The sequence below is a fragment of the Equus caballus genome, chromosome 6 (assembly GCF_041296265.1).
Source record: "Equus caballus isolate H_3958 breed thoroughbred chromosome 6, TB-T2T, whole genome shotgun sequence".
Classification (NCBI taxonomy): domain Eukaryota; kingdom Metazoa; phylum Chordata; class Mammalia; order Perissodactyla; family Equidae; genus Equus; species Equus caballus.
In genome coordinates, this window is record NC_091689.1 from 78,187,896 (window position 1) to 78,210,454 (window position 22,559).

Consider the following 22,559-nt stretch of genomic DNA (forward strand, 5'->3'; position numbering starts at 1 on the left):
CCCAGAGCTGAAGCTCATGAGCTTTCTTCCTAACTACGCAGGAAGCAAAAAATGTCAGCTGCACTGTGAAGTGAAGAATGAAGCTCCATCAAAAGAGGTCTGACCTCTGTCATCGGCTGCTGAGAGATAATCTCTAGTGTCTTTCTTCTCCTGGGAGCAGTGGATACTCTAACAGTGTGATTTAAGGTGGGGGCTGGCCACGCCAGAAAGTCAACAACACAACTTAGGGCCCAGGTTTTGGGTTTCCCTGGATCAGCGGCCTGGAGACTGAGATCAACCATGTGGGCAATCAATCAATCATGCCTGTGTAATGGAGCCCCAGTAAAAGCCAAACACCAAGGCTTGGGTGAGCTTCCCTGGTTGGCAATACTCTGTGCATATGGTCACACATGAATGTCACACATTGATGTCACATACACGTCCTGGATCTCCAGGGAGAAGATTCTAGAAACCCTGCCTTTGGAACCCTCCTGGACTCTGCCCACATGTCTCTTCCTTTGACTGTATCCTTTCCCTGTAGTAAACCATAACTGTGAAGATCTCAGCTTTCAGTGAGTTCTGTGAGTCTTTCAAGAGAATACCAAACCAGGGTGTGGTTTTGGGAACCCCTTGAACTTGCAGTTGGGTCAGAAGTGAGGACAGCCTTGGGGACTGTGCCCTTTAACTTTGCAATTGGCCCTAAACTCCTCACATGCACCTTTCCAGTAAAACCAGACCCCAGGCCCTGGGGATGAGGAGCTAGTTTCCTCTTAGGGGAGGATGTACACTGAAGATCGGGATTACCTGAGTTTAGGGTGCTGGTGGTGGGTGACAGGGGACAATGCTCTCCATATCTCCTCACAAGCTGGACAAAATCTATCATCAGTAGGATGACCAGCTGACTAAAAGTACTAAGGGAACATGCTTTGATGGATTTTAAGGCAGCCGTGCATAAAAAAAGCACAGAGTAGAGGAAAGAGCAGTGAACTAGAGTACACCAGACCAAGGTTCTAGCTCAGACTCAACCTCTAGAAACAATTTGTGCATCTGCACAACACAACCTCCTTGGCTGCAGTTTTCCCATCTGTAAAATGGGAATGACAGTCCCTGGCTTGATCCCTTCTAAAGGTTTTTAGAAGGAGAAGATGGAATAACGAGTCTGAAAAAGTTTAGAAACCTGTGACATGATAATTATAGAAATGGGTAATATTAATATTATTCTACTCCTAGGCATTTTATAGATGAGACTCAGACGATTGTAAGTTAGTAGAACTGGGAACCCACATCTCCTAACTTGCATGCTGGCGAATTTTTAATAAAACTTAGTCATTCAAGAGTGTTCCCTTGTCCAGAGGGTAGGCTTTTAGTAACCTCAACTGTTTAGACTGAGCAGGAAAATGTCTCTGAACACAAAACAGCTGTCAGGGACACCATTTCCAATGGAAACTTCCAACCACACACACTGGAAATGAGTCTAAAATGAAGCCTACGATTTAGCAGTTTCTTATTTATCAGATTAGAGGCTCCAGAATAGGTGAGGTCAGGTAGCGAGAGCCTAATAAACAGATGTGAGACCCAAGAAAGCAACAGCAGAGGCAGCAGTTTCACCGGGAGGCCAAACAGCCCAAGATAGTTTATTAGCGCTGCTCGTCTTGGTAATGACGTGCCTGAGTCATCAAAAGAGGTTTAAATGACGTGCAGTTTGCCCTGAAAGAAGCCAAAGACAGGAAATAAAAGATGTAATTATTAAAAAGATAGAGATAGGGATATTATTTTGTGTAGATGATATAATTGCATATAGAGAAAACTTCAGGGAATTAACTGAAAAACTATTAAAATAATAAATTAATTAATTTCAATTCCCTCACAGTGGCTGTGAAGATTAGCACCTGCACGTGGCCTGGTACATAGCAGGTTCTTGACAAGTGGTAGAGAATAAATATAAGCTTCATATGCATACATCCAGAGCTTTCCACAACGTATCAATTAGAAACTATAATGCAAAAAAAGTATTACATTTGGAATACCAAATCCGAAATCCCAAGAGAGAAAAAGAAATATGTGGCACCTGTGGGAGGAAAATGATAAAATTGCAGAGAGAGAAAATTTCTTTAAATAATTGAAAAATGTGCTAAGATATTGAATGGAAAACCAGGATATTGTAGAGATGTTACTTTTCTCCAGATCAACTTACATACTCAGAGTATTTCCAGGCAAAATCTGAACATTACAGTTTTCTGAACTTGGCAAAATATCTTAACATTTCATCTGGAATCATAATAAGTGAGCATACTGAAGAATATTTGTGAAAGGGAAAGGAGGGTGGGGTGGTCCTAACACTCAGAATATGTGATATAGCGCGGGGAGGAAAAACTTCCCTCTACCCTCTCAGGTTCTGAGTCTGGGCCTAAGAATTAAACTGACATAAAACAGGTTAACAGGAGAAAAACATACAAATTTTATGTACTATTTTTATCGGCACACTGGAGTCCTCATAAGGAAAATGAAGACCCAAAGAAGCATTTAGGACAGAGAGCTTATATACTTTTTTTAACAAAGAAAAGAGAAGTTTTGAAGAAATGACAAGACAAAGGGGTTTGGGTTAGGAAAGCTGTGGAAAAGTGATGAGGAAACAGATGGGGAAAACTCACGGAAGATGAAGCTTATTTTAGCAGGTTGTTCGTGCACGTGCGTTCTGGTATTGATTGCCCATCTCCCACGATAAGGATGCTCTTCTCTTCCTGGTGCAGTGAGGCACCTTTCTCTTGGGAAATTTTATGATCTGCTTTTAGGTAGAAAGGGGGAGATCAGAGAGCCAGTCCTGCATCTGCTGTTTTTCAAGTGCCTTCAGCTCAAAATAATCAATGTGCCAAAATGGCATGTTTTTGGCTGGCATGTTCTGAACCCCTTCAATAGCTACAATAATTAAACCATTATGGGTCAAGTGGAAGCCTTGTCAGATCAATGGAGCAGACAGCTCAGAAAGAAATCACAGAATTTATTTTATGAAAAACAAGCCATCACACATCAGTGGGGAGGAAGTCTTACTTAATAAGTGGTTCTGGGGCAAATGGTCAGTTATTTGGGGAAAATCTATTTATATTCTTACCTTACATTCTTCACTAAATGAATTCTACACAGTTAATTGAACCCAATTTAGGGATTATCTTCCTTCTTCATTCACTGAGAAAACTAAAGCCTTTTTCAAACACTCACCACCTCCTCCGCTCACCCACCAGCATTTCACCCCTATGCACTGCTTTCCCTCTTAGTATCTTAGACAGACTGTTCTTGCTCCAATGTAAGGCCGATTCCTTCCCTTGGGCACTGGAGCAGCTCTGTCCAATAGAAATATAATGCAAACCACACGAGGAATTAAAAATTTTCTAGTACCAAAGGTAAAAAGAAATAGGTGAAAAGAATTTGAATTGTATCTTTTTGTTAACTCAATATACTCAAAATATTATTTCAACATGTAATCAATGTAAAAATTATTCATAAGCTATTTTACATTTGTTTGCTCATTCTAAGTCTATGCAATCTGGTGTGTCTTTTGTGCGTACAGCACGTCTCAACTGGGACTCACCACGTTTCCAGTGCTCAGTCACCACCTGTAGTCCCTTGTAGCCCCAGATCTCATCCCTTCTCCCCTCCACAAGGGCATCACCCCTTCCCGGAATCTCCTACAGAGATCCATTTTCACCTCTTTCCTGGATCACTCTCTTTTTCATGTAAGTATGCCATTATTTTTCCCGTTTTCAAACAACCTTCTCTTGACCTCACTTATTCCTCCAGAAACCCCATTTTGACTGCTCTTTTTTAAAGCAAAATTACACTGTTTTGCCGCTTGTCTTTTCTACAGTCATTGTATACAATTCCTTTTCTCACGTTCTCCCCGGAATCCACTCCAAATTGGACTTTCTTTCCCAGGACTCCAACAAAACACTCTTTGTGAAATTTGCCAAATGGCCATTGTATTAATCAGTTCAATGCAAAATTTTGATTTTTTATCTCGCTCGATTTAACTGACCACTCTCCATCAAAAAAGACTCTTCATGAGACTTGTAGGCTGTTACTCTCCTGCCTCTTCTCCCACCTCACCGGTTATTCTCCTTACCTGCTTCCTTCTCTTCTTCTCAAACTCTTAACATTGATGCCCCAGGGCTTGGTACTTGCTGTTCTCTTGCCTATGTGCATCAATTTTCTTCAAATTTAATCTCATGGCTCTAAACACTGTCTACATGATTCCAACACGCAAATTCATATCTTTGGTCTAGATCTTTCCCCTAAACTTCACTCTCATATTTTCAATCGCCTACTTATATTATTCTCTTAGGGCTACCATATCAAATTACCACAAACTAGGGGGCATAAAACAGAAATTTATGATCTCACAGTTTAGAAGGCCAGAAGTCTGAAATCAAGTTGTCCGCAGGGTTGGTTCCTTCTGGAGGCATTGAGGGAGAAGCTGTTCCATGTCTCTCCCATAGCTTCTGGTGGTTGCAGGCAATCCTTGGCATGACTTGGTCTGTACACACATCACTCTTCTACTCTCGGCCTCCATTCTCACATTACGTTCTCCTTTGTCTGTCTCTGTGTGTTCACTTGGCCTTCTTATAAGGACACTAGTCATTGGATATAGAGCTCTTCCTAATCCAGTATGATCTCATCTTAATTTAAAAAATTGTATCTGCAAAGATCCCATTTCCACATAAAGTCACATTCTGAGGTTCTGGGTGGACACGATTTTGGGGTGCCACTGTTCAACCCATTACACTACTCGAAGTTGTCCTTTAATGTCAAATGGGTATCTAACTTAACATGTCAAAAGTTGAACTAATCCTGTCCATCCCCCCTCCACCCATATTCTTCTTCATCTCAGTTGACAACCACTCCATCCTTCCACTGAAAAATCTTACCTTCAGCTTCTATCCAAGATCTGACCTCCAGTTACCACTTTCACGGTTACATTGTGGTCCAAGCCACCATCACATCTCACCAGGATTATTGTAATATCCTCTTAACAGGTCACTCTGCATCTACCCTGTCTCCCTACAGTGTATTTTCAACAAAGCTGTCAGAACGATCTGTCAAAACCCGAGTTAGATCATGAATTTTCCAATGACTCCCATTTTATTCAGAGTAAATATCAGAGTCCTTATGATGTCACACGAGATCCCCCTCACCTCTCTGACTGCATCTCTGATTATTCTTCCACTTGCTCCCTCTGCTCCAGCCATAGTGAACTCTATGCTGTTCCTTGAACACTCTAGGCATCCTCTGGCCTCAGAGCTTTTGCACATGCTCTTCCCTTCACCTAGGATGTTCTCCCTCCAAATTTCTACATGGCTTACCCACTCACCTTCTTTAAGTAGCTTCTTCAAATGGCATCTCTTCACATGAGTTCTTCTCTGATCACCTTGTTTATAATCTCAACAAGCCCCACCTCCCAGCCCTTGTCCTGACACTATTGATCTCTAGAACCTTGCTATAGTTTTTTTCTCATGGCTCTTATTACCTTCTAATTATCATGTAATATACTTATTCTGTTTTTTGTCTCCATGGGGTGGGAAATATTGTCTGTTTTCTGATGTCTACCTAGAACAGTGTTTCATGTATTAGATGTTCAATACTTGTTATGTGAATGAATGAGCTTAATTGGAAGAATGAGAATTGGATGGGGAGCTACTTTCTAGACGTAGAAAAGATGAAAAGGAATCACAAAGAAGGGAATTCTACATTTTACTAACAAATTTGAAACTTTATCATGTGTAACAAAACACAAGAATGGGCTGCTATATCATATATTTTAGAAAACCTCCAGATCTCTCCTAAAGTGAGATCTTTTTAAATTTTAGAGTAAATGAGTACTCCTAACAAAAATTCATGCTTTAAATAATTTTTTTCCAACTCTGGAAAAAGAAGAATTGAGGTTATTACACATGCCCTTTTGCTAAAGGCTGCCTACATAGCTTTACATTTTCTCGATAGTACTGATGTAAATTAGGATTTAGCTATGGGATTTTTACTTACCCTCGATTTTCTATCCATGCGTGTTTTATGAAATTCTGATTAGCCCCTTGATCCAAATTTTTATTTTAAGCTGCATTTTAAGCAAGTGAAACTTAAATAATTAGGAAAGACATTTTGAGCCATCACTAGAATTTAAAATAAGTTTTTAAAAAAATGCACATGGAATTATCTTAATGACATTAAATGGCTTTGCTATAAATAATCTTCTAAGGAACTTATATAAAAAGCTTTTAGGTAATTAAGGCCAATTTTTGACATTGTTTTTCAGTCAGAGGGGTTTGGATTGAAGCTGAGAACAGACTCGGGAGATTGCTGGCTGGTGCTCCTGCATTCTGCCCTGCGCGGTGGGCCCCACCCAGAACCAGAAGGAAAGCATCCTAGCCCCCATCACTGTGCAGAGGAGAAAACCAAACTCAGCAGTTAAGCACGTTCCATTCTGAGTCGTTAAAATCATGATTTTGATTACAATAAAACCTCCTGAGGGAAATTCTTTATTTCAGCTATTTATTAATTGTTACTGCTAATATTAAGAATATAGGAAATTATGAGGAGTAAGGTGCTAATTTTTCTTTCTAAAAAAGCTAACTTTAAAATTTTTTTTAAATAGTCATTTTTTCCATAACATTTTATTGAGAAATACAATGCAAATACAAGAAAGTGCCTAAAACAAGTATACAGCATAACAAATTGTCATAACATGAACACCCCTGAAACCACCATTAGGTCAGAAATAGATTATCACCAGCATCCAGAAGACCCCTGAGTGCCCCTTCTCAATTATAGCTGCCTCTCTCCCTTCCGTCCTGGAGGGAACCACTATCCTGGCTGGAATAATAATCAATTCTTTGCTTTGCGTTAGAGTTTCACCACCTAAATATGCAACCCCAAAAACGATACTTGTCTTGTTACTGAACTTAGGAAAACATTCAGTCTTTCTCCATTAAGTGTGATGTTAGCTGTGGGTTTTTGTAGACACCCTTTATCAGGTTGAGGAAGTTTCCTTCTATTCCTAGTTTGCTAAAAATTTTTGTCATGAATGGATGTCAAATTTTGTCAAATGCTTTCTCTATATCAATTGATATGACCATGTGGTTTTTCTTCTATTGACTGTTAATATGGTGAATTACATTGATTGATTTTGAATATTGAACCAGCTTTGCATTACTGAGATGAAGACTACTTGATCATGGTGTATTATTCTCTTTATATGTTGCTGGATTTAATTTGCTAATTTTTTTGAGAATTTTTGCATCTATGTTTGGAGGGGATACTGGTCTTTAGTTTTTTTTCATTGTATTGTCAGTGGATTTTGGTATCAGTGGAATGCTGGCCTCATAAAATGAGTTAAGAAATGTTTCCTCCTTTTTTACTTGCTAGAAGAGATTATGTAGAATGATGTTGCTTCTTCCTTAAATGTTGGGTAAAATTCTCCGGTGAAACCATCCAGGCCTGGAGACTTCTTTTCCAGAAGTTTTTAAACTATGAATTCAATTTCGTTAGCAGTTATGAGATAACATATGTTTCATCTTGAGTGAATCTTGGTGGTTTATGGTCTTCAAGGAATCAGTCCATTTCATTTACATTGTTGAATATATGTACACAGAGTGTGCGCAGTATCCCTTATTAACATTTTCTTGTCTGTGGGCCTATAGTGATATTCTTTCTATTCCTGTAATTGGTAATTTGTGTCTTCTCTCTCTTTTTTTTTGGTTAATATTGATAGACATTTATTAATTTTATTAATTTTTCCAGAGTCAGCTTTTTATTTCATTGATTTTCTCTATTGTTTTTCTGGTTTCAATTTTATTGATTTCTGCTCTCGTCTTCATTATTTTCTTCCTTTCATTTGCTTTGGGTTTATTTTGCTCTTTCTTAGTTTCTTAAGGAGGAAGCTTACATTATTGATACAAAATCTTTCTTCTTTTTTAAATAGAAGCATTTCATGCTGTAATTTCCCTCTAAGTACTGTTTAATCTGCATTCCATGATTTTTGATATGTTGTATTTTATTTTGCTGGGAAAGATTTGCCCTGAGCTAACATCTGTTGCCAATCTTCCTCTCTTTTTTTCCCTCCCTAAAGCCCCAGTGCACAGTTGTGTATTCTAGGTGCAGGTCCTTCTAGTTCTTCTCTGTGAGCCACTGCCCCAGCACGGCCACTGACAGATGAGTGGTGTGGCTCTGTGGCCTGGAACTGAACCCAGGCCGCCAAAGCAGAACACACCGAACTTTAACCACTAGGCCATCAGGGCTGGCTCTGATATGTTATATTTTTATTTTAAAATCTTTCTTTTAAAATCTTCTTCCTTTTAGTTTCAAATCTTTTCTAATTCTCCTTAAGACTGCCTCTTTCACCTATGGTTTAATTAGAAGTGTGTTGTTTAATTTCCGAGCATCCGTAGATTTTTCTGTTATCTTTCTGTTATTTATTTCTAGTTTTATTCCATCATAGTCAGAGAACATTTTTTTTTTTTTTAAAGATTGGCACCTGAGCTAACATCTGTTGCTAATCTTCCTTTTTTCCCCCCTTCTCCTTCCTGAAGCCCCCCAGTGCATAGCTGTATATTCTAGTTGTGGGTTCTTCTAGTTGTGGCATGTGGGACGCTGCCTCAGCGTGGCCTGATGAGCGGTGCCATGTCCGCGCCAGGGTCTGAACCACGTAACCCTGGGCCACCAAAGCAGAGCGCTTGAACCCCGCATGACTTCCTACTCTTGATTAAACCTAGTATAAAAACGCTCAAGTTTAACCTTCTCTTTAGGTCTTCATTTCCGAATGAAGGCTCCTCTGTCATGCGTCAGTTTAATTTTCAGGCCCAGCCAAGGACCCTAAGAGGGTTGAGGGAAAGTTTTTCCTCCCCTAAAGTGTTTTTGAAAAATTGTTCAGTGCAAGTCCATTTGGGCTGGTGAGTTTCCATCCTGTGAGCTTTACAGGCTCCTGAGGGAATTCCTATTCCAGCATTACGCAGTAATTGGTGTTCAGATCAGTGAAGCAAAGGCAATAAGAAAACACTAAGAATAAGGAAAACTGTCCAACATGGCCATCTAAAATGTTGTATATATGCATATGTACACATTATAATAAATAATAGATACAATAACATAAACACATTTTAAAAATCTCTTTTTAAAGTTTTGCTGTTTAAGGGTTTGGTTTTAGTAATTTGGAAATTTTATTTACGTGGCATGAACTCTTCATTTACTCACGTTCCAGATAATGCTCTACTGTACCAAGAATAATTATTTCTATGGGTAACATGGAAGTGTTTGCTTTAAAAGTATTAATGCTGTCATTTAAATTTTATCATACATGTTTTTCTTAAATAGTAATTCACATTATCCTGAATCGTAATATATTAAGAAATTTTAAACCAAGCGTATTTTGAAATGCTCTGTATTGAATAAACTCCTGTTTTGTTTTTTTAAATAGTTCACATAGACTAAGCATTATAGCACCCATGTTAGATAAATCCTAGGAAACTAAGAACGATTCTTAAAGTTGACTATTTTCCCTCATTCTTATGTTTTTTCCCCCTGATAAAACTTTTTTAGTAATTTCTCCCCAATAATCATACAAATAGCTAGCACTTACTGAACACCAACCATATCCCCAGCACTGTGGTGGGCTTACATAGACTTTCTCATTTAATCTTCACCAGTCTTACTAGTTAGGCTCTCTTGTTATCACCTCTTACTGAAAAACAGTAGAAATGAGAAAACAGAATGAGAAACAGAGACTTAGGAATGTTAAGCAGCTTGCCCCAGGTCTCACACCAAGTCAAACCCAGGTCTATTAGAAGCCAAGACCCCTGGTAAATGACTGACTATGATGAAGGGGTGAATAGCCCATGGAAATGTACGGGAGGTGTTCACTTTCTCCTGAGACAACTTCTTACTCCCCCATTTACTCCTTCCGTCCTCATCTTCTCTACTTGATTTATATAAGGGAGTATTTCTCTAGGCAAAGAGCACTTACTTCTGACCTATGAAAGAGAAAAAGAATGGAAAGACAGCTCATATTTTCCTTTGGGTTAGCAGATATTTTCCGACGACCTTTATCAGTAGTTTCAACAAACGATGTCATGGTAGACTGGTCGGGTATGTGGCGAACACTCAGATATGTCCATCTGGCATGACCTCTGGGAGAGCAGCATCTCCATTTCTATTCTCTGAAGTGATTCTTCTTTTGCGTGGGTGCTGGAGTCGTGCAAAACTGGGGTGTCTTTGACACTGTCATTTTACAGAGGTACTGTATTTTCCAGCTACTAATCTTAGATGTGGAAATAATGATCTTGAGCTTCATTTCCCCCCTCTATTAGAGCTGAACCCTGTAATTTCGCTCATCAGATTTGCAAATGAAGGTTATCTTATACTGTTTAGCTTGGTTAGGCGCTATCACCGTGGGTGGTTATGCACCTCCTGTCTTGCTGACGAGAAGCATGCCTGGCTGACTGCATTCACCAAAGCCTCCTGCTGAAGGAAAGAGTGTGGGAAAGGCGTTGGAAAGCAAGGCGATGGAGCAGTTAGGGAAGAGGGCGGCAGGATCCAGAGCGCTCAGCTGAGAACATCTCCGCTCCCCTGGTTCTTGAGCACTTAACCAACTTCTCTTAATAGCAACGACAACAAGTGTGGTCCTTTTCACGGTGCTTTACAGATTACAAAGCACTTTCACAAGTATTATCTTATTTAATTTAATAAGCACAATAGCTCTGCAAGATAGGTTATGTTATCCTCATTTTCTAAGCTGGGAAACTGAGTTCCATTAAGTACGAAATATTTGATTCAAGTGAGGTTTTTGGAAATCCAGTCTAATTTCACCAGGTCGGAGCTCACATCACCAGGTGTGAAGGACTGTGATGGAAACAGGTACCAGATGCCTCAGACGGTCCTGGGTTCTTTCCCCAGCCCTGACTCACTGCTTCTCTGACCTCATCAGCTCCAACGCCCCCTCGCTTCTTCTGCTTCGGTCCCCTGGTTTCTTGCTGTTCCTCAGACACACCAGCCGCAATCTGGCTTAGAGCTTTTGTGTTTGCTGCAATCCTCCTCCCCAGCTAGTGGCATGCCTCATTCTCTCACTGCACTCAGGTCTCTGCTCAAATATCACCTCGTCAGAGAGACCTCCCCTAAAAGCCCCGAATACAATCACAGTCTTCTTTACTCCCTCTCTTTTACCGCAGAGCGCAGAGCAGCAGGCGGAGTGTGCCCCAGGCACAGGCCAACAGTAATAAAACTGACTACAACTCAGTCTGCTTTTTATTTATCAAAATTTATTTAATTCCATGTACCAGGAATTCTAAACAACATCGGTGATGGAATACTCTTCTGAGAAAAACCAAAAACAAAGCTTTTGTCGGTCTAAGTTCCAAACAATTGCGGATATTAGAGTTTAAAAAATCCATACGTGCACTTTAAATGAGCACATTAATTTTACTTATCCTGTAACAAACATGGTGTTCTGTGGAATTCTACCTGGAAGTTAATTCAGAGAAGTTTGAGCTGTACGGTCGGCCCCCTGTTGGGCTATACACGTTTTGTATGCACAGGGCTATACACGTTTGTTGGTAAGTGTGTCAAAGAGTCATTTGAGCCTGCTTTGGGGACAACTGGAAATCCCAACCTGGTGGTGTGACATAGTCCTGTGTAAAGATCCACTATGTGCAACGACAAATTGACAAATCTAGCTAGACTTTGTATTGAGCATGAACATGCGAAAAAGATCCATTTTTGATGAAGCCATTGACAAATTTGCAGAAGTTAAGGCTTGAAAACAGAAACCATAATATTATTTATTCCTGTGACAGATGAACATTTTCTCTTTTTCAAAAAAACACAATATATTTAAAAAATTTAACCCACACTTCCTTTTTTATCTTTTAGTTACTTATTTTTATTTACTTTATTCTATTTTGTATTAATTTTTTTGACTGGCATAATTATAAATATGAAGCTAAACAAAGCAAGTTTCACTGTCTGCTTTTCTTTTCTGGCCATTAGTAACACGTGTTTTGTATTAGTTATCTATTGCTGCATAACAATGTTACCACATGGGCGCCAGCAGGGTGGTGCAGTGGTTGAGTTTGCACGTTCCTCTTCTGCGGCCGGGCTGGTTCACTGGTTCGGATCCCTGGTGCGGACCTACGCGCCACTTGGCACACCATGCTGTGGCAGGCATCCCACATTAAAGTAGAGGAAGATGGGCACAGCTGTTAGCTCAGGGGCAGTCTTCCTCAGCAAAAAGAACAGGATTGGTAGCAGATGTTAGCTCAGGGCTGATCTTCCTTAAAAAAAAGCCCCCCAAGAAATGCAAATCAAAACTACACTAAGATATCACCTTACACCTGTTAGAATGACAAAAATATCTAAAACTAATAGCAACAAATGTTGGAGAGGTTGCGGAGAAAAAGAAACCCTCATACACTGCTGGTGGGAATGCAAACTGGCGCAGCCACTATGGAAAACAGTTTGGAGATTCCTCAAAAAACTAAAAATAGAACTACCATACGATCCAGCCATCCCACTACTGGGTATTTATCCAAAGAGCCTGAAGTCAGCAATCCCAAAAGTCCTGTGCACCCCAATGTTTATTGCAGCACTGTTTACAATAGCCAAGACGTGTAAGCAACCTAAGTGCCCATCAACAGACGAATGGATAAAGAAGATGTGGTACATATATACAGTGGAATACTACTCAGCTGCAAAACAGAACAAAATCATTCCATTTGCAATAACATGGATGGACCTTGAGAGAATTATGTTAAGTGAAATAAGCCAGCGAGAGAAAGATAATCTGTGTATGACTCCACTCATATGAGGAATTTAAAAATGTGGACTAAGAACAGTTTAGTGGATACCAGGGGAAAGGTGGGGTGGGGGGTGGGCACAAAGGGTGAAGTGGTGCACCTACAACATGACTGACAAACATTAATGTACAATTGAAATTTCACAAGATTGTAACCTATCAATAACTCAATTAAAAAAAAAAAGCCCCCCAAAACAATGTTACCACAAACTTAGCAGCCTAAAGGAATAGTGTCTGTGGGTCAGGACTGTGGGCATGGCTGGGCTGGGCCCTCTGCTTCAGGGTCTCACACGCCGCAATCAAGGTGTCAAGCTGTAAGCTGCGGTTAGACTGGGGGAGGATCCAAGCTCACCTGGTTGTCGACAGGATTCAGTCAACGTGGATTGTCAGGCTGAAGGACTTAGTCTTCTGCTGGATGTTGGTCAGAGGCTGCCCTCAACTCCTTGCCACGTGGGCCTCTCCAACATGACCCTTGCTTCCTCAAAGCTAGCAAGCGAGGGAGCCTCCAAGCAAGATGGGTTCCAAGCTTATGTGGCATAGTCCCAACTCAACACATTTGACCTATTCTGTTGGTACAACAAGTCACAGGCCCTGCCCACACTCAAGCGGAAGGGGGTCCACAAGGCATGAAAGCAGAAGGTGGGCGTCACGGGGGCTCCCTTAGAGTCTGTCTGCTACGTGCTTCATTTCACAATTATGGAATATAACTTTCACATAATAATAATATTTTATTTTATTATAATTTATTTTATTTCTTTATTTACATTAAAATGTAAATAATTTTGCCATAGAAAGGAGGAGGATATTAAGAAATGATCTGCTTGAAATGTAAATGCAGTAACCACACCAGTGCCCTACCCTACTTGATCTTCTTCATAGCACTTCCTGGTTTATTGTATATTTCCATTATTTTACATAATATTTAATATTATTTATATATTTAATATGTAGTAAATAATATATATTTACTTACTATATTTTCACACACTTTTATATTTTATATTATTTTATCTTTATTGCATATGACATGTATTATATTTATGTGTTCACTGTCATCTCCCCTTTATAATCTCCTTGAGAGCAGAACTTTCTGTTGTGTTCAGTGTATTCAGCACCAGGAGCACTGGCTGCTCTGTAGTAGGGACTCAATAGATACTTGATGGATAAACTCATGTAATGCTCAGAAACATCAATTTAGGAAAATAGTAACTTCCTCAGGTGTTTGTCCGTCTCACAGGTTGAGGTTACTCAGTTGACTTCATCACTATGGTGCACATGCACCTGTTGAAACAGAGATAACGGTGCAGGCTGTGAGGGGGACGATCAGTCCTTCCCAGGCCCCCTCTGCTCCCCAGAAGCAACCACCCTCCAGCCTTTAGTTCTTGCCCCCAGCTTTCACCTCCTCGCTTCTAAATAATTTGTTCATACTTATAAGCCTGAACTTCATCAACATGATGTTAAACTAGCTGAATGAGAAGTAATTTTTTGGCCAATGACCCGTGATTTTCCGTTTCAGTAACACCAAACAACAGATCCCAGTAACAGGTCTGTCCCTCGGCTCTTCTGCTTTCTGAACTTTGCACTTATTGGCGTTGATTTTGCTCCTTACTATCAACAGAACACGGAAGGTTCTGGGGGGTGGCAAGAAGCCCGCACCTCTCAGGGAGAAGATGTGAAATTGACTTTCTGCAACTTTCTTTCTGGGTAGAAACTGAGGTTAAAGAACAAGCCCAGAGGCTGACCAGGAGGGATAATTTAAGCGTGTGGGTGAATCCTTCAGATGTAAAGACAGAAAACCGCAGGAAGATGGGGTTTAGAGCAAGGAAGGGACAGCTGTCCTTGGAAAACGATGCTGCTTAGATCACAGTCCTGGGTATTACAAATAAACAAATAAATGTAGATATGTATGTGTGTAAATCCCACAAAACTCTGGTTGGCAGTGTGGGTTAGGGATCTGATTATGGCCAGAGAGAAGGACTTGAATTTTGTGAGAGCTGAATGAGAGATGCTCTGTGACCTTGGACAAGTAAAAGAGAACCAGGGGCACACCTTGGTAATAACAAGGACCTTGCCTCCATCTTATCAATTTTGCGTGTGCGTGTTGAGGGAGGGGGTGGGGACGATGGGCTTGCAGCAAGCACTTGGTAGCCCTGCCAAATATTGCTGGATGTTCAGTTGAAATATAGACCCAGAAATTATGCAGTGATTACCCACAAGCCCCTAAATCGATGGACGTCTCCGAGGCATTTTAATCCCTTCATAGCATATGCATTGTGCTCTCTAATAACTAAATAATAGCCTTATTTTTGAAATCAAAGCCTTCATCATAAACTCATGTGTCTTTCATGCTTATATACCTCATGGCTGCCATAACCCAGTCTCTTTATACGTGCGGCACCATATAGCATGATTAAAACTATCCAGGGGGCCAGCGCCATGGCCCAGCAGTTAAGTTTACACTTTCCACTTCAGTGGCCCAGGGTTCGCTGGTGCGGACCTACACACCACTTGTCAGGCCATGCTATGGCAGGCATCCCACATATAAAAGAGAGGAAGATAGGGGCACAGATGTTAGCTCAGGGCCAGTCTTCCTCAGCTAAAAGAGGAGGATTGGCGGCAGATGTTAGCTCAGGGCTAATCTTCCTCAACAAAAAAAAAGAAAGAAAGAAAGAAAGAGAGAAAGAAAGAAAGAAAGGAAGGAAGGAAGAAAGAAAGACAGACTGCTCCTATTGCTTTCATTGTTATGTGACTACATATGGTATCTTAAGGCCAGAAGACAGAGCTGCTTGATAAATAATTGTGCTATCCCCAATACTTTTGGGGAACACAGCAGAGAAGTCAAGCTGCCAGCCCTGGGCAGTGAGACTGCAGCCTCTTCAGACTGGGATGGGTCCTGGGCATGTGGTCCCCAAGGGATTGCCAAGGTCATGCCTCCTATTGCTGAAGAGGTAGAGGCATGAGTCCTCGAGCTAAAAAGGGAAGATCTTGACCAAGCAGGAAGGGAAGTGTTGCTAGGTAGAGAGATGGAGAACCACCTATAACGTAAAACAATTTTAACCATTTTAAAGTGCATAATTCAGTGGCATTAGGTAAATTCACAATGTTGTGCAACCATCACTTTCCACTAGCCATTTCCAGGAATTTTTCATCATCCCAAACAGAAATGCTGTACTTATTAAACAGTAACTCCCCTTTCTCCCCTCCCCACAGCCCCCAATAACCTCTCTTCTACTTTCTGTCTCTGTGAATTTGTCTATTCTAGATACCTCATATAAGCAGAATCATACGGTATTTGTCCTTTTGTGACTGGCTTATTTCACTTAGCATAATGACCTCCAGGTTCATCCATGTTGTAGCATGTGTCAGAATTTCATTTCTTTTTAAGGTTGAATAATATTCCATTGTATGTGTATATCTCATTTTGTTTATTCATTCATCTGTTGATGGACACTTGGGTTCCTTCTGCCTTTTGGCTCTTGAGAATAGCGCTGCTGTGAACATCAGTGTACAAGTATCTGTTTGAGTCCTCACTTTCAATTCTGTCGGGTGTGTACCCTCGCAGACGAGGGTTTTTTGACCATCAGAGTTCTGGTTGGTCCCACCTTTCCTCTAAAATATGTTCTAGATTTATTTGTTATATAGTCATAATATCTTCATTTCTACTGTTTTTCCTACTGTTGTCCCAAACAACAATTACAGTGTGTTCACCACACGGAAAGGATATCCAGCCCGTGGTGGGTTTGCCCTGGAAGTGCTCAAGGCCTTAGAGCATCTGACCACAGCCAGCAGTTGAGCATCTCTGCTCTGGAGAATTTACAGTGTGTCACTGGGGTCAGGGCCTCAGTCTGGGCTGGGACTGCAAAAGCAAGGTGAATCACACTGCAATTTTGTGTATAAAATAAAGATTAAGAGAAAACTGATAAAGACAGATATGAAAATGATTTATTTTATCTTTATGACAAAAAGGAATTGAAAGAGTTAAAGTTCATGGATGAAAACAATTTTCCTTAGACTTGTTCTAGTTTTCTTGATAAAATAGTAAGCAGCAATGGGAATGAGAATTACCAACAAAACCTGATTCTTCTTTTGTCTGATGCTTACCTGTTCTGATGAAAGAATGTGCTGGTCCCTGGAGAGGGTAGAGAGAAAATTTCCAGAGAAGGAAGCCAGATGTCTGTGTGTAGCCTGTGATGGTTGCCCTTGGAGAGACACGCACAAACTCAGGTGATGTGGGAAAGTCTGTGACTGGCTTACCCAATATCTATTCTTCCCTTTTATTTACTACCCCTGATTTTGTTTGAGATGGCAATGTACCCAGTTTAAAAGAACAAAACAAAACATTTCTCAGCCTCTCTTGCAACTAAGAATGGTCGTGTGAACAGTTCTGGCCAATGAGATGTAAGCAGAAATCATCAAGTAGGACTTCTGGAAAAACTTTTTAAAGGGAACTGAATTGTTTGTCATAAGCCCTTTATTCTCCTTTACCCTTCACCTTCTCCCTGCCTGACACCTGAATGGGATGGCTGGAACTCCAGCAGCTCACTTGTGACCTCAAGCACATGCCAAGAGTGACTAGGAGAAAAGAGAATAAAGCCTAGAACCCTGAAAATATCACAGAGCCATCTGACCATCCCTGGACTGCCTCCCTCAGTCTTCTCATTACGTAGCAACATAAAAAAAAAATCCATATTTTAAAAGCCATTATGATTTGGGCTCTCTGTTATATGTGTGTATGTGTGTGTACATATATATATATATGTATGTATATGGCCAAACTTAATATATGTATATACAGCCAAACTTAATCTCTAACTGATATAGATTCAAAGGCATGTACTACCTTTTGGATTTTGTCATCTTCAGATACCAAAAGAGTTTTCTCCTGGGCTACAATCACTCTCTATAATCTCAGAGAACATTATCCTAGACCATGGGTGTGGCAAAACACCCGACTATTTGATTTTCTTATCCTTTTTTATTTCAGTAACAATAGGATCTCTTTCATAGACCTACAAGCTCAAGAATGAATGAATGGAGGCCAGCCCCGTGGCCAAGTGGTTAAGTTAGCGGGCTCCGCTGCAGCGGCCCAGGGTTTCACTGGTTCGGATCCTGGGCGCGGACAGGGCACCGCTCATCAGGCCATGCTGAGGTGGCATCCCACAGCCACAACTAGAAGGACCCACAACTAAAATATACAACTATGTACTGGGGGGATTTGGGGAGAAAAAGCAGAAAGAAAAAAGAAAAATAGATTGGCAACAGTTGTTAGCACAGGTGCCAATCTTTAAAAAAAAAAAAAAGCATGAATGAATGAATGAGCGTCCCACTGCTGGTGCCTCCTCTTAAGAAGGCTAGAGTGTGGTACCCTGGACAGACCCTATGGAGTAACTGGATCTATATTTCATGGCAAGAAAGCTCTGAGAGAATTTTATATATTCCTATAATGGAAGACGTGTTATAATCGAAGTGCTCTCCTATGGTGAAGTACAGTGATTGCGAACTCGGCTGAACCCTTATTGCTGGATACAAACCCCACTTCTACCACTGACAAGCTGTGTGATTTGGGGCAAAATACTTAACATCTCTCAGCCTCAGCTTCCTCACTGTCAAATGGGTGGAGTAATAGTCCCCACATTGCAGAGCTGTTATGAGGAATAAAAGGTACCTCGTATATAATCAGTGCTCAGTAAATGGTTCATATTATTATCACAATCTACGTTATAATTATTTTTATATGTTTTTTCTGTACCTTATAAACTTTTTCAAAGCAAGGATGTGTCCTATTTATTTTTGTGCCCTTGCTGCCCATCTCAGAGAGAGGAAAGTGGGTGGCACATAGCAAATCTTTAGTACATGTTTGAAGCAGGGTTGAATAATCTGCTTTATTTTATTATCTAATAAATTCTTGCCTAGGTTAGAAGGATATGGCTGGTGAAAAAAGTGTTTGGGGACCAATACCATATTTGTCTACTCAGAGTAATAACATTTTACAAAAATGTAATGTATTTATATGGAAAGAAAGCCATAAGGTGTTAATAGTAGCGGGATTGTCTACTTTTCAGATTTTCTGCACTTGACATATATAACTTTTTCCATTAGAAAAATACTTAGTCTTTTTAAAAAAAATCTGCTTGGAAAAAGAGCAGAGGATACAGTAGAAGAGAAAGGAATGAGATGCATATTAGTAAGTTTGATTTCCCAATAAGTTTTGTTCATTATGCCTTCCAAAAAACAGTGACCTAATAAAATTGAGTTTGAAAGTTCTTAATAAATTAATATATTCTGATAAATCTCTAAGAAGGAATAGAGGCAAAATCTTTGAGAAAATGCATAACCAATGATCATCTGAGCAAAGAACACCATCTTTCATGAAGTAAACAGCATGCAGCTGTTTCCATCATGCTGACTCTAAGAAGATTATTATACTCAGAATGGAAATTCCAGGAACCTGCATTCTAATTAACATGGAAATGAAATCCACAAAATAAATATGTATCCAAAGTTTATGCAGTCCCAGGATACAATGGAGACAGATGCAGATTGATCTAATCTGGTTGCATTAGGAAGAGGAACATGTGTCGGAGAACATCACGTGGAAAGTTGACTTTCGATCTAATTAGGAAGGGCAAGGTAAAATTGATGAAAGCAATTTCCTTTGTCCAGTTAAATTAGGCACCCAAATAACAGGCTGCTCTTTGACTTTCCTGGGAAGGGGAAGATGGCTTCTAATGGTCATTACATAAATAGCCAGCTTACTTTTGCAATTGCTTAATAAGTAGGACTTAGGGAAATATATTCCAGACTGAAAATCAGCCAAGGAAGAATCTGTAAGAATTTCTCTAATGTATTCTTATTGTTTCTATTTATCAATTTTTAATTTGGAGAAACGAAGGACTGGTAAGAGCACCAGACCAAACCAAATGTGGGGTCTATGAAACAAAATTAAGAAGTCGCTTTCTGCTTCTTGCTAATTTATGTTGCAGCTGCTAAAGAAAGGAGATTTTTTAAAAAAATAGCTGCTGTGAGTGCTTCTCCAAGATCCCACTTGAAATAGCTGAGGAGCATCCTTTGCATTTGTAAAGAAATATGATTTCTTAATTAGATTGGTGACTTAACGGGACTAGAGCTTAAGGACGCTCTTGATTCTGTCCTAGGTTATAATTCCCAGCTACTGCTACTTACAGCAATGGACATACTGCTATTTTATCCAACAGCCCATGCCGCAAGTGTTTGGAAGTGAAATCAGATCTCTTTTCTTGCTCATTAAATTCCAGGTTGCCATGATAAAAGCTGATTATAAAGACTGAATTAATAGAACAGATTTTAAGGCTATTTTCCCTTAATTCACACATCTTTTTGTTCCCACCTTCTCATTCAGATTCAGATTCACCAAATGTTTACTAAGCATTTATTATGTGCAAGCTCCATGTTGGAGATTTCATGAAACTTGACATTACCTGGCCTTATAGTTAGAGGAGATCTGAAGACATACCCAGAATGGGTGTTTTGACTCAAAATCATGGGTCCTTTGAAATACCAGTGGATTATTATCCTGGTGTGTAACTTAAGTAACACAAGAAATATTTGAAGTAATATTTTAATATAATTATCATTATTGTTATTATTATAGAAATAATACATATATATACATGACTTAAAAAATTCAAACAAAATAAAAAGGCATAAATGAAGAATAAAAGTTGCCTGTCCTTCTCCTCCCTTACTCCCAGTTTTTCTTCCACTGAAATATGGCACACTATAAAACTGACTGTAATACTGTGCAGTTCCTCATACCAAGAGATGGCATCCCCTTGAATCTGAGATGGCCTTGAGACTTACTTTAATTGATATAACACAGTGGAAGCAGCAGAGTACGAGTTCCAAATCTAGGCTTCAAGAGGACTTGCAGCTCTCTACTATGAAAACCACAATACATAGATGAAAGAAATCAAAGACACAAATAAATGGAATTGCATCCTATGTTCATGGACTGGAAGAATTAATATGGTTAAAACGTCAATACTACCAAAAGCCATCTACAGAGAAAAGGGAACCCTTGTGCACTGTTGGTGGGATTGTAAACTGGTGCAGCCATGATGGAAAACAGTATAGAACTTCCTCAAAAAATTAAAAATAGAACTACTATATGATCCAGCAATTCCACTTCTGGGAAAATAGCCAAAGGACATGAAAACACTAACTTGAAAACATATCTGCACCCCCATGCTCATAGCAGCATTATCTACAATAGCCAAGACATGGAAACAACTTAAGTGTTCATTGATGGATGAATGGGTAAAGAAGATGTGGTCTATATACACAATGGAATATTGTTTGGCCATAAAAAATGAGGAACTCCTACCACTTGCAACACCGTGGATGGAACTTGAAGGACTTATGCTAAGTAAGATAAGTCAGAGAGAGAAAGACAAATACCGCATGATCTCACTTATACGTGGAATAAGAAATCAGTTTTGTGGTTACCAGAGGCGGGGTTGTGGGGGGAGTTGGAGGAAGGTGGTCAAAAAGTATGAACTTCCAGTCCAATTATAAGTTAAATAAGTACTGGGGATGTAACATACAACATGGTGATGTCAGGCCAGGACAAATTCCCAACTCTCCCGCCCCCAGGTTCTTTTCGCTGGTCTAATAATTAAATTGGCAAAAGACAGATTAATAGGAGAAAAAGAAACAAATTTTATTCGTATATACAAAGGCCTCAATAGATATTGGAACCTGAAGAAATGACCAAAGCAAGCAGCTTTTATACATTTGAGACAGTAGCGTATAATAATATGTAGTAAGTTATAACAAGAAACAATAAATTTGTGAGAAATTGACAGGACAAAGAAACTTAAGCTCAGGTTCCTAATTAGCAAAGAATTGAAGCAGAGTTTGGGCTTGGGGTAGTAAATTAGTAAAAAAAGTACAAGATTTGTTTATACAGGCTTCTCAGCCCTGAATTCCCCAGCTCTGGTGATAAGGATGTCTCTATCTCCTGGTGTGGGGAGGGTAGCTTTCACGTGGGCGATTTATTTCCTGCTTTCAGAGAGAAGAGAGAGAGAAGGGTCAGAGTGTCCTTTTTGAGTCAGCTCTTTTCTCAAGTAACTTTAACTCAAAATAACCAATATGCCATTGTGTGATATTTGGGGGCGAACTAAGGCCCAACAATGACTATAGTTGACACTACTTGTATAATATATGGGAAACTTGTTAAGAGAGTAGATCCTAAGAGATCTCATCACAAGAAGAAATTTTTTTTTTTCTTTTTCTTGTTTCTCTACTGGATACATGCTCTGAGGGGTGTTAGCTGAACCTATTGTGCCAATCATTGCACAATATATATAAATCAAAGCATCATGCTGCACACCTTGTACTTATACAGTGATATGTATGAATTATTTCTCAAAAAACTAGAGGTAAAAAAAGAGGCCTTGCAGCTTTCAATATGTTGCTCTTGGAACAATGCAGTCACCAGGACACAGTACGTGGGAGAGTCTGCTCGAAGATGAGAAACCATGTAGAGACAAGCCATCTCAGCTGAGGCCCCCCAACCAGCCAACCTGGCCAGAACTACCCAGGTGAACCTTGTCCAAACCGCCAAACTGCAGAGTCAAGAGCTGAAAAATGGTTGTTATTTTAAGCCACTAAGTTATGTGGTAATTTGTTCTGCTGCAAAAGGTAATTGGTACAAGAAGTGACCATCTGAACAGTTTCTGGCAATGGCAGGCTATAAGGACACAGGAACACGTGT

The 22,559-nt window shown here is 39.9% G+C and overlaps 1 long non-coding RNA gene across 1 annotated transcript; it reads right to left on the reverse strand.

The window, feature by feature from the left end:
* Positions 1 to 11,868: 11,868 nt before the first annotated feature.
* LOC138924682 (uncharacterized) lies at positions 11,869 to 17,088 on the reverse strand. Its single transcript, XR_011439746.1, has 3 exons — positions 16,907 to 17,088; positions 13,158 to 14,086; positions 11,869 to 12,228 (listed from the first exon to the last, which is right to left on the reverse strand). It is a non-coding gene; the product is annotated as an uncharacterized lncRNA (long non-coding RNA).
* Between the last annotated feature and the right edge of the window lie 5,471 nt (positions 17,089 to 22,559).